This window comes from Lepisosteus oculatus, chromosome 14 (assembly GCF_040954835.1).
Source record: "Lepisosteus oculatus isolate fLepOcu1 chromosome 14, fLepOcu1.hap2, whole genome shotgun sequence".
Classification (NCBI taxonomy): domain Eukaryota; kingdom Metazoa; phylum Chordata; class Actinopteri; order Semionotiformes; family Lepisosteidae; genus Lepisosteus; species Lepisosteus oculatus.
In genome coordinates, this window is record NC_090709.1 from 3,521,987 (window position 1) to 3,534,056 (window position 12,070).

General features: G+C 44.1%; 2 non-coding genes across 2 annotated transcripts; one reads left to right on the plus strand and one right to left on the minus strand.

The window, feature by feature from the left end:
- The first annotated feature begins 8,364 nt into the window (after positions 1-8,364).
- Positions 8,365-8,437, plus strand: trnaf-gaa (transfer RNA phenylalanine (anticodon GAA)). The gene has a single exon. It is a non-coding gene; the product is annotated as a tRNA-Phe (tRNA).
- Positions 8,438-9,968: 1,531 nt separating this feature from the next.
- On the minus strand, positions 9,969-10,133 carry LOC138243682 (U1 spliceosomal RNA). The gene has a single exon (XR_011192325.1). It is a non-coding gene; the product is annotated as a U1 spliceosomal RNA (small nuclear RNA).
- Between the last annotated feature and the right edge of the window lie 1,937 nt (positions 10,134-12,070).

Sequence of the window (12,070 nt, forward strand, 5' to 3'; positions counted from 1 at the left end):
CGTCTGGAGAATGGCAGCTGTCTGACGCCAGTAAGAGATCCTTAAAAATTAATAGTTTGAGAAGCGAGCCACAGGGGTGTTCTCACGCGGGTTTGATGAGTCTGGGACTCATATAAAGAACTTATCTTAACACAGACGTGTGGTTTTTGCTCTGCGGAGAAGTTGATGTGAGAAGGTTCTAAGTAAGGCACCGATCGGTAAAAATGGGAAATTAAAATTCAAAGATGAAAATGGGACCGAACAGTCCAGCAAAAGTACATGTACGACAAATTCAGAGAAACAATTATAGCCTGGGTTAGAGTAAAAAAAATGTTTTATGTTCATGAACTGTAAAGCTAGGGTAATAGGTGTAAGGGAACTTGCACATAATTTATATATGATAATTAGGGGCCCATAACTATGAAGGATCTTTGTAAGTGAATCAGAATGGACAGAGGAAAGTTGAATTAGGAAAAAGAAGTTTCCCAAAGAAGGGGAAACTTAGAAGAGAAGGAGAAGAAAGGAAAGAAAGTGAATTGGTAAACTTATGTAATGGGAAGAGGAATCACAGAAATAATGGGAAGCTTAAAAAAAGACTAGTCTTGAAACTAAAGAACAGCAAGCTGCAGCAAAAGTCATGGCCATGCCTTCTAAAAAGAAAAAGTCTCCACCGAAACTAGAAAGCGGTCCGGAGCCAAAGCCTTTTCACTTGTTCGTGAAATGCCAATGTGCACTTTTACAGGTCCAGAAGGAACTCCAGCATATGTACATTGACATTGGTCTCCTAGTGAATTATTTGCATTAGTTAAGTCTTTTTCCTAAATTACCTGATGATCGTAAAGAATTTCGAAGAAAGGCAAGCCTTGTTCTTGATTGTCTTAAGCCTAATTACAGTGACATAACCTTGTTGCTAGATCATATTGTTCCTAAAGGTTTACAACGTCCTCTAAAAAGGAGGAGGCAGATTGGCGGATACGTGACCCAAATGATGAAGAAGTATCCATCTAAATTAAACCACACAGACATGGAGAGGAAAAGTTAGGCGGCCGCTTCTAAAAAGAGGTAAGGACTCCTCTTTTCTAAAAAGTCCCTTGTCCTCTCCATGTTGCTGTGGTGCTGAAGCAAGTACAACAGAAAAATGAGTTAATGGTGTATGTGTTTTTAGATGCCTGTTTTGTGAAGGTGGGGTAGAAAAAAAGGGATTGCTGAAGGAATAGCGTCTCGCCCTGCCCGTGCGAAACAATCCAGGTGTTGCATCCTGGTACACAACTGCAGTACGGCTGAAGGTAGTAACTAGAACTGTACTCGCAGAAGAGCCGAAAATGGTAACTTGATTCAACTGTGTGTTTAAAGCCAGGATTTGGAACCTGGTCCGTGTTCCCGAATTGTGATAGTTCGTCAGTTTGTCTCGACTGGGGGGTTCCGCGGGGCGCGTGGGAGACGTGAAAATGGTTTGGTGTGAAGAAAAAAAAAAGTTTGATTAATCCAAAGTGAAACTTAAAAGAAATATGTCAGACGGAATTTAGGCTGAACAGGAATGTAGAAAAGTCTATGAACATTTGGATAAAAATAAACAATATTTAGAGGAATATTTGAGAATTCAACAGAATATCATAGATGAGACGCAAAAATCTCTGATGGAAAAGCTAAAAGCAATCGCTGAATGAAACAAAGTTATATATGCAGAAAAAGAAACAGCAAAAGAAGAAATAGAATGCCTTAAGAGAGAATCTAGGAGAAGGGTGGGAATTAGTGTGGAGATTTTTGAAAGAGCATTACCCACCGAAAACTGATTAGAGAAAAGTAACAGCATGTCAGCAGAAGGAAGTGAGGATGTTTCAGATTTAACAGAAAGGTTTATAGCTTTATGGATAGTATACTCGGGGTAAGCCGATGAGAAGGAAGTGAATGAAGATACTTCCACAGTAATAAAACAAATTTACTTGAGTGGGTTAAAACATGATGTTGCCAAGAATGTACAACTATGCTTTCCTGATATTACGGACAGCGGAGACAGATTTGATTTAATAACTCGTGAAGCATGCATGCAGAAGTGCAAGCGCTGCAAATGGGAGGTAAAAAGACTCCCAAGGAGGAGAAAAGGGAGCCGCCAGTTTGTAGAAATTATTGTGCGACTTTAATGTTATACCAAGATATAAAACCCCAAAGACAAAACTACTAATAAGATGGTGTGCAGTTACTAAAATAAGGTGTTTTTTGGAGAAATTGTAAGAAAGAGGCTTGATTTCACAATTAAAGAACATGTCAGAAGCTGAAACGAGAGCCATGCGTGAACTAACAGTTTTAATCTAGTAAACCCCTCTGTAGCCTTCCTAAATTTATCTCAGGATTTAAATAAAAGTGAAATAATCTTACAGTGTGCAGTAACTGGGGGACACAGGAGCACAGCTGTCCTGTTTTTAGACTAAAACAGCATAAAGATGTGATATAAAGTTTTCTAACGGGTAACAGGAGGCTACAGGAGAAGGGGTGCAAGGGTTGTGTTTAAAGCAAATATAAGCTGTCACAGTCTGCTTGGGAAAAGATGTACAGTTTCAACTACTGATGTGGATGGGGGACACCCCAGACCTATTTTAGGCCCAGACTGCAGCATTTTATAAGGAATTACTGCATGAAATAGCATTTATGTAAACTAACTCAATAGAGTTATGTGATATTGTGATTGTTTTACCTAATGAGGGAATCCATAAGGCCGGGCTACTCCAAGTATTGGATCTAAAGAGGGAAAAAGGAGTATAAAACCAACTACATGATAAAGCCAGGGTGAATGCCTTCTCAGAACGAGCTTGTCCAGTGAGGTATTGGTTTAAGGGGGGTAGTGCAGTCTAAAGACAAAATTGCCTTGACCCCTGCAGCAGAAACCGTTTTTGATGTTTTGAAGCAAGCTTTCTTGCAGACACTGGCCCTGGACTGTATTCCCTCAGACTGATCATCTGTATGTAATCTGTCTGTAAGTGAAAGAAATGGGTTGTGAGCCGTTGTGCTGGTGCAGGAGCATGGAGATAGGCATCGTCTGGTGGGTTATTATTATTCAGGACCCCTTGATGCGGTGGCCAAGGGGCCGTGTTTATGTGTTGTGCAGGCTACCTGCCTGGCTGTATAAACTGTGAATAATCTGGTGTAGAACTAGCAGACTGAATGAAAAAATTTAATTGAAACTTGTAAATATGCTAAATGGAAAATTGTAGCAATTTATATAGACTGTATATATACATTTGGTGTATGCCACAATTATGGATGGCAGTGAAGGAATAGGGATTTCCCCAACATGGAAGGGACTCCAGTCAAGAATGCTGGGTTTGTCTCTGAACTGTTAGAAGCTTTGCAGCTACTGACTGAAGTAGCTGTGGTAAAGTATAAATCACATAATAAAGAAATGTTTCCAGTAACTCGAGGGAACAACTTTGCAGATGTAGCTGTCAGGTGCACAGTCCTGGTAGAACAGGAGTCTGAGACCCCTGTGAGACCTCTGTTGGTGAAAAGGGGACAGCTACAGGATATTCAGGCTGAGGCCTCTAAAGCAGAGAAAAGGACATGGTTAGAAAAGAATGTGGTGCTGCCAGCACACTGGACGCTCTGCATGCCCTCACAGCCTAATGCCCTTTGTAGCTCGACTAATGCACTCTGTCGGACACCTGGGTGTGAGTCAAATGGTGTGCCGGTTACCCAAACCTGGGTGGGGACCATGTTTGAAGCAGTAGCCACTTATGTGGTATCTCAATGTGATGCTTATCAAAGGAACTCAACTACAGTTCAGGTGCAGGTGCTACAGCTCAAAAGGCCTGCTCCTGAGAAACCTTTCATGCAGTAGCGAATGTTTACAACCTTGGCTCTTATAATCTGTTTTCCCAGTGGGTTGCTGTCACTGCCTCTGTGTCCACCAAACACTTGATGATGGAGATAAGCCCTCGGTGGGCACTGCCCTACCGCATGTATTATGATCAAGGGACAGGCTGTGGCTGGATTATTCGGGGTGAGATGGACTGAGATCACCCTCAGTCTGCTGGAACAGTGGAATGAAGGAACAGAAAAGATTGACTAGACATCAGACTGAAGGAACACCATGGGATGCGGGCTGGATCAAACAGAACTGTGTAATAGAGCCTGTTTGATATCATCACAGGCCAATCAACGAAACTTCCTGGAGGGATGAATTTGGCTAATGGATTGTTGAATTTGCTAATTCTCTATTGTAGTATTGTAGATTGTTAATTGAGGTGGTGCACGGGGCTGGTGAACAGGTGCTGGACGCTTGGAGACCTCCAGTAGAGGGAAGACACGACCTGATACCTGGCGAGTGGGTGTGGGTGAGGAAGATATACCCTGCCAGATGTTGCAACCCTGCTGGGAAGAACCATATCAAGTGCAACTGACTACCGACTACTGACTGCCATCTGAGTGACAGGATGAGCTTGCTGGATCTACGCATTGCGCTGACACCGAACCACTGCACCAGAGACTAAGTGAACATTATTATATTGTCACTGTTTCTGTGTTTGTTGAGCTTCCTGAGGGGGGGTGACAGTGTACCTGTTAAGTGTAAGGAGTTTTACTTTTATAAATGGGGATATGGAATCAATACTTTATCAGTCAGCCACAAATAATAATCAGAGCTCCTGTTGGGATTGTATTGCTATAAAAGATGCTCATGGGAGTAATCCCCTTTGATAGAGGTGATTATTTAGGTTTATTGGCATGGGTAAATAGCCCTGCTTTTAGTCTGAGTGTAACTCAGATGTATTAGAATGGAAATAACTGTATGTTCCTTGCTATAATCACAGTTTTAGGCCATTCTCTATTAGGGTGATAGACAGCTGTTTAGGTGAGCAAAGACTAAACAGTACTTCTATTCTAGACAATTATTAGCAAATTAATGACTTAGCAAAGCACATCTATGATGAAGAAAAATATATATCATAATTATAATCCAGATGATTGGGGCATTGGTGCATGGCTACAGTCTGTGCTAGGAACCTGGAGAGGGTCTCTGGTTCAATACATATTCGTGTGTCTGGTATTATTCGTTATAATCATACTGTTAATATCCTGCTTGAAAAACATGTGGACTAAAGCTGCTGCTTCTGTGCTAATTGTACGTCCTGAAGGGATCATGAAGGTAAAAAAAAATCATGGGAAAGGTTCTCTTATCTAGTGGCAGAACCTGATGGGTAGAACAATATAGTTTTAAGGGGGGGTTACCCTTGGGAGTGATTCCCCTAGATGCACATTATTATTATGATTTGTTTGTTCATAATAAGATGTTTTGCAGGAACGGGCCAATGAGAAATTTGACAACTTCAGCTAGAATTGTTCTGCAAAATGGCACAGCTGAGGCAGTGGAACAATGTGTAGATTTTTCTAAGAGTTATTACTCTTCTGGTGAAAGACTTCAGGAAAAAGAAGTGGTGTTCACTCAGGTGGAGGGGGCCGTACCAAGGCTGCTGACCACTGCGACTGCTGTGAAAGTCACGGAAAGGGTGCCCTGAATTCATGCTTCCCACTGTAAAAAGGTCACAAACGAACTGAGCAAAGCGCAGGAGTGATGTCTCCACAGGGATAGATGGGGATCACATGCTTGGGACTGATGTGCCCAGCCTTTTTCCTTTTTATGTGGAAGCCTGTCACCACCCAGAAAGAGGAAGAATCTAAATGCGAAGCCTCTTTGTATAAAAACTGGCTGAATGAAACTGATAATGAGGGGGATATGAGTAATTTGTGGTATAAACTTATAAATCATACTGTAAAGTTAAAGAAATGCATCTTGTTATGAATGTGCTTTAATGCCTCATTCTACAGCCTCACCCATTTCTCTCCTGGTTAGAATCACTGTTTGGGCCAGGGGGAATGTTTTTCTTTAAGTTGCTAACACCGATTATAGTAGCTGTGATACTTGTCTTCCTGTTTTTGTGTTGCTGTACGACATATATTATTCCAATGCTTTGAAATATGGTAATGAATATGTTTGCGCATCAGTATGTTCTGATAAGAACCCAAGAATCCGAAGTATGGGAGCCTCCTGGGAGTCCATATTGTAACGCCCTCGCCTGGTGGTGAAGAGGAAGCGCCCCTAGGCGCTCGTAGTACCGCTGGGCATGCTGGGAGTGGTAGCCGGGGAGAGTCTGAGGGTCAGCACGATGACCAGCAGCTGACCCTACCTGTGTAAATAATGTCCTAGTAGTTCTAGTGCCCTGTGTAGTCTTGTAAAAGTATAGTGTGTTGTTAGGTAATTACCACCCTAACTATGTGTACGTGTTCCGTCAGTCTCCTCATGTGTGTGTGTATATCCTGTTTGGTTTTGTGTTAATGCTTGTTTGTTAATCGCGTCTTCACTCATCCTTTGTTCTGAAAAGAACCTGCAAATGCTACAGTATTTACTTTATAAACACCAGTATTGACACTTTGATCAGTATATTTATTATTAGTAGCCAGTCTTATAAATTTACAATTTAGATTAAGTCTGGTAACAGTTTTACAGTTAATTTAAATCATCAGACCACTAATGGAACTGAGAGCTGGGTGGAAATAAAACCAGGATACACATTTTAACCTCCAGGATCAGGAGTCTGATCCTCCTGGCTTCTTTACTCTGAAGATTCGTGTAAAACTCTTAAAAGCGCTTATTTCAGGGACTCGTGCTTGTCCTCTACTGCTCCACACGGGTACGCTTTGTAACGCAAGAATCTGCGATGTAAACTTTTTTTTTTCTGTTTAATGAATTTTATTCCTAGGTTTGTCGCTCTCCTTCTCCAACTGGGATGATTCGCTTCTCTTCACAGTCCGGTGTGTTTTTTTTTTGGGGGGGAGATTTTATTTCTGTAAGAAAAGCCCCCCGGGCTCCGGACAGGAGTCTCCTCCAGCTCTGCTTTGTCAGAAAGAGTGCTGTGACGTCACAGACACCAGCCAGAGCGCCGGGATCAGAGAGTGAGACCGCGGGAGACGCGCGGAGGGAACGGAGGAGAATTATTGATCATTTATGTATCGACAACCAATTTATTCAACTGAAGGACCATAGAATAATCGATTAACTTCACTGATTGGTGAGTACTGATTCTTTTCTTGACCCTGTTTAAATATCTAGAAAACAGTCAATAAAGACTGTATCGATCAATTACCATAGTGCGTTTAGTGTTAATAATGTTCAATCCGAAATTAAACAATGATTATTCATATTATTATTTAGGTAACTCTATCCTAGAGCTAGAAAATTATATTCCAAGTTGATAAATGTATGTAAGTAACAGTTTAAATGCATTTTTTCCAGTGTTTATAAATCATAAGTATGGTTACCACGGCAACAGCCGGCACGTCACTGTATGTGTCTAGGTGTCTCGCATTTGTCACAGAGAGTGTATGTGACGTCACGGGCAGCAACTAATACTACTACTAGTGTATTCATTTTAACATTAGTGAGAGTACAACTGGTAGTTTTAATGGTAGTGTTCATAACAAAGTGTGAGTATTAATAACAAAGCGCTTGTTTGTTAATCGAATGACTCGGAATGACTTGCCTTTGACGCTTTTCAAAGCGTTCTTTGTGGACGACGACTGCGCCGCCTAGCAGATACAAACGGGTTGTACAACTTTGAACTAGCAAATGGAAGAGGGCTAAGCCCCCTCTCTTTTAGCCCAGGTTCGATCTGTCTCCCAGAATCACCAGGGCGCACGCACACACACACACCCGTGCCGTTGAAGTGCTCTGCTTCATTTCTAAGGGCAACTCAACATTCACTCCTACCCCGAGTGCAGAAAAGACAGCGTCCGCAGCAACAACAGCTCAGGTCTCTGCACAGGAGCTAAGCTGCCCCCATCTCCTCTGCTCTGCGGCTCCTGCGGAGTGGAGTCCTGCCTGGAGCCGTGTTTGCAGGCGGCGGCTCCCCGCACCCTGTCTGTGCGTCGTGTCCAAGAGCTCCTGGGAGGAAGAGAGAGCCCTCACACTCGGGGGCTTTTCCACGGTCTGTGTGAGGAGGGGCGGGTGTGTCCAGTAGCTTATCGAGCGGAAGCCTGGGGCGGCGGAGAGCTGTGATCGTGCAGACCTTGAGGTGTCACCTCTTTGTCTGCTTTCCCGCCCCCCCTCCGCCCAAGCTCTGCTCCAAAGTAGCCCGGCAACCCCTCACACCTGCACGTGTCACAACCTAAGGTGTGGTCATGAGACACCCATGGGGTGTCGTTCTGTTCTTGCTTATTGTTTCCTGCCCGTCGCAGGGAGGAGTCCATGCGAGGAAGATGCGCTGGACAGAGCTCAGAGGGCGCACCTGGGTGGCTTTCCTACAGAGTGACGTTCCTGCAACACTCTCCCGCTACTCTTGGTGAGCTCATGCCGCAACAGAGGAAGGCTGGAGCAGGTGGCTGTGGGCTCTGTGCACCGCCAAAATAGCTCAGTTGGGAGAGCGTTAGACTGAAGATCTAAAGGTCCCTGGTTTGATCCCGGGTTTTGGTATTTTGTCTCATCGCGCCCTTTGTTCCTCTCTCCAGCGCACCCTGCCTAAAGTGACGCGTCCCTTTCTCAGCCCGAAATGCAAGCAAGACACCAGCAGCGGTCACTGCAGGTTTCCGTAGTGTAGCGGCTATCACGTTCGCCTAACATGCAAAAGGTCCCCGATTCGAGACTGGGTGGAAGCAGCCTCGTTTTGCACGCTCCTGTACTTCACAGAGGTCTTGAACGACCGGTCATTTGTTCCCAATGTATTTCCGGTGCCTTCGTGCACTCTTGTACCAAACGCACGTTCCTTCTGTACGTGGAGCCGATCATTTGCAATTGGGCTGTGCCGACAGACCAGGACGAGCTCTGTCGGCTCAAAAGCAGCGCAGGACCTGCAAGAACAACAGAAAGATTAGCATCCAGCGGGGGCCTCTTAGTGAGCCCAAGATCTCATCAAGAATCGGCTCCAGCAACAGGGCTGGGCGCATTGTTCCATTCTCCGACCACTCTCGGTGTAAACAAGTCCCTCCTGGTCTCTGCTTGAAATGCACTTTCCTGCGTTTGCTTTGGTGTAACTGGCTTCCCCTGCATGGGCGAATGTGAAGAAGATCCTTAGTAAGTCATTGAAGAAAACCAAGAAGAGGTTGGAGTGGCCTCTGTCGTTCATCAATGATCCAGTCAGGCAGTACTCCTCCTATTCTGCTAGTATGCGGATTCGAACCGGGGTTGTTGCGGCCACAACACAAATTCTGAGCACTATACGATCACAGCGAGTTACCGAGACATACACAGCCAGTAGGAAAGGATGTACTCTCTTTGTGTGACACTAGTCGGAAAAGTCCTGACGCTGCATTTCAACTGAGCCTCTCTTGTGTGTTTTCTCCATCAAGCAGGTCATGAAGGCAGCAATTACAGTTTGCTTACATGACGCACGCACAACATGGCTGTATGCTCCCATATGGTCTAGCGGTTATGATACCTGATCTTCACCCAGGTGGCCTGGTTTCAGCTCCTTGTATGAGAACGTGTCAGTTTTGCCTCCTGCTTTCCAAAGATCAGCACCATGTTTTACGCCTCCCCCGAATATCGAAGCTGCTTCTAAATCTGCAAATGAAGATGAGTCGATAAACCACTTGTTTTTCGTATAACTATACATATATTCATTTATTACTGATTTCATTCATTGAGCACGGATACAATAGAGGTACAGCCATTCACTGTTTGACATGTCTAAACTGGTACAGAACCTAGCAATCAGAAAATGGGTGAAACTGTCTTGAGAATTAGCATACAGTACCGAGGCCCCCATGACCAAATAAAGGCTAACCTCGATAATCAGCCTAAATAATGCAGACAACAGCAAAACGACTGACTTTGAAAAGGGAATGAATGTCCGGAAGGAGTAGTGTAACCAGCTTGAAATGCTTCTCCGGACCTCTAACTAAAAGAAATCGGGAACCAGCAGTGGCATCGACTCCTTTCGAACTGGGATCCTATCGCAGCTCATGGTGTCCTAACTCTCCCGTATCTGATATTGGACCAAGCACATCAGGAGAGAGCGCGAACGCAGTCCCCCACTACCAGAAATTATGCAGTCGAGATTCCCACAATTGGGGAATTCGCAGGGGTCAGCACAGCCGGAGTGCAATGGCTGAGCCTCGGCCTGGGTGAATCGATTTTTTAAGAACTTTATTTTCTTTTCACAAAAAAATACAGGACATCACAAATTAGAAAGCTTTACATTAATATACATACTTAAAACAGTATATATAATCACATCTCATTACATTTTGACACGGTACCAGTTATATAGCAACAATGTATTTTTTTCTGGTGCACATCACATTCTTTACTTAAACATGATAATGTTTTTCACAGTTTCTTAAGATATTGACCTATGCTCTCAATTTCCCACAGATTTTCTGCTTCCTCCCTCCCTTCTCTCCACAGATCTCTGAGGTAATAGTTCTCTCAGGTGATGAACAGGGCCAGGCTACCTGCTGCCTTGACTGGGACCTCGATGCCTTTGAACAGCCCCATGTTCCTCACTCTCCACAGGGCGTCTTTCCCACTGTTCACCACGGCCCAGATCCTGTCAAACATGTCAGGAGGAAGTTTGACAGGAGAGATGCCGTTGTAGCGGCAATGCTTGTTAATAAGACAGAATTAGGCGATGGTATTCTGTCCTAAATGAGGCCCCATCTCACCCTCCATCTTTGTGGTGCAGCCACAGAGAAAGTATTCATGCAGGTTGATTTAAGATGTTTTCTTTTGATAATGGACAGCTCCCAGATGGGGATGCACTTAGCTTAGCCTGGCTATCATGATCAATCTATCATCCATTGGTGCCTATCTGTCTAGGGAGTGCCGAATGGACATCTGGACTGCATTCCTAAGTGTCAAGAGTAAGTGACTCATATCTCACCTTGACCAACCAATCAGGGACTGGCAGGGCGTGGTAATACCACGTGGGTCTCTAATGTCCGCCAAACTCTCAACCAATCAGCACACATCTATGTCTTGGTCAAAAAGGGAGCGCAAGCTCAGATCGGGGCTCTCCTTGGCCATTTTCGCGCATCCTCAGAGACAATCGCGTGACAACTGCTGTTGTCTGCAAAGGGACTTGGACTTTGTTCTAAGCGCGAGGCCGAGGATCCCATACGTACTCAGAATTCTACCAACGTGAATGATCCGCTTGATCAACGGCACACTACAGTTGGACCCTCATCGACAACCTGAATAGCTTATTCAGAAGCAGCGCTGGACCGGGAACGAACCAGCTTCTTCCCAGGCAAAAGAGTGACTTGTGAGGACTCGCGGTCACACTCTGTGCATAGAGACTTTCTACTAGCCAGCTGGACTGCTGGTAGATCTCCTCGGAGCAACGACTGCCCTGCGCGCCGCAGTCAGATTCCTCCGCCCGTCCTACTCCGAGCTGTACCTCAACTGGTTGGCCGGTAGCCAGAGGACGCCGGGACAACGCCCATTGGACAACCGCTGGAACAGAGGCTGCAACAGAGCCTGTCAGCTTGTTTGGTGTTCATGCCGGGAGATTCCAAATCCATACACAGTGGATAAGTAAACCCCATGTTCTACATTGTGTCTCGAGAATTCAATTGTACCTCAACACAAGTTGTTATCAATTTAATTCATGAGTAATGTATTTACTTCCGAGTTTAGAGTAACAGTGGGTAATAACACTGATTAGCGATTTGGTAACCGAACGATATATATTGACATATATTCTCTGTTGTGTATCTCTTTGTGTTGGCATCTCTTCGAGATTATATACCTTGTATATTGATAACCCTCACAGTAAGGTCTGCTGCTCGTATCCAGGCAGACAAGTATATGTTTGGTGCACAATTTATATGAATAAATGTATCTCGTGTATTGAACCCGTGTGTGTGCGTTGTTAGTTGTTCTGACGATTGATTTTCTAAAAGCCACAACGAACAACCTCGTGATTACTGCTACAATTAATAATTGTCTCAGTAAACCCATCAAACCTCTACAACCACGATACAACACCATAAACTATATTAATTTAGGAACATAAACATATAGTGTAAACTGTATATGGCTGGTATTGGTAGTTTAAAGAAAAAATACACACCAGTATTCCACTTTCTTCCTAAACATTTTAAGCAT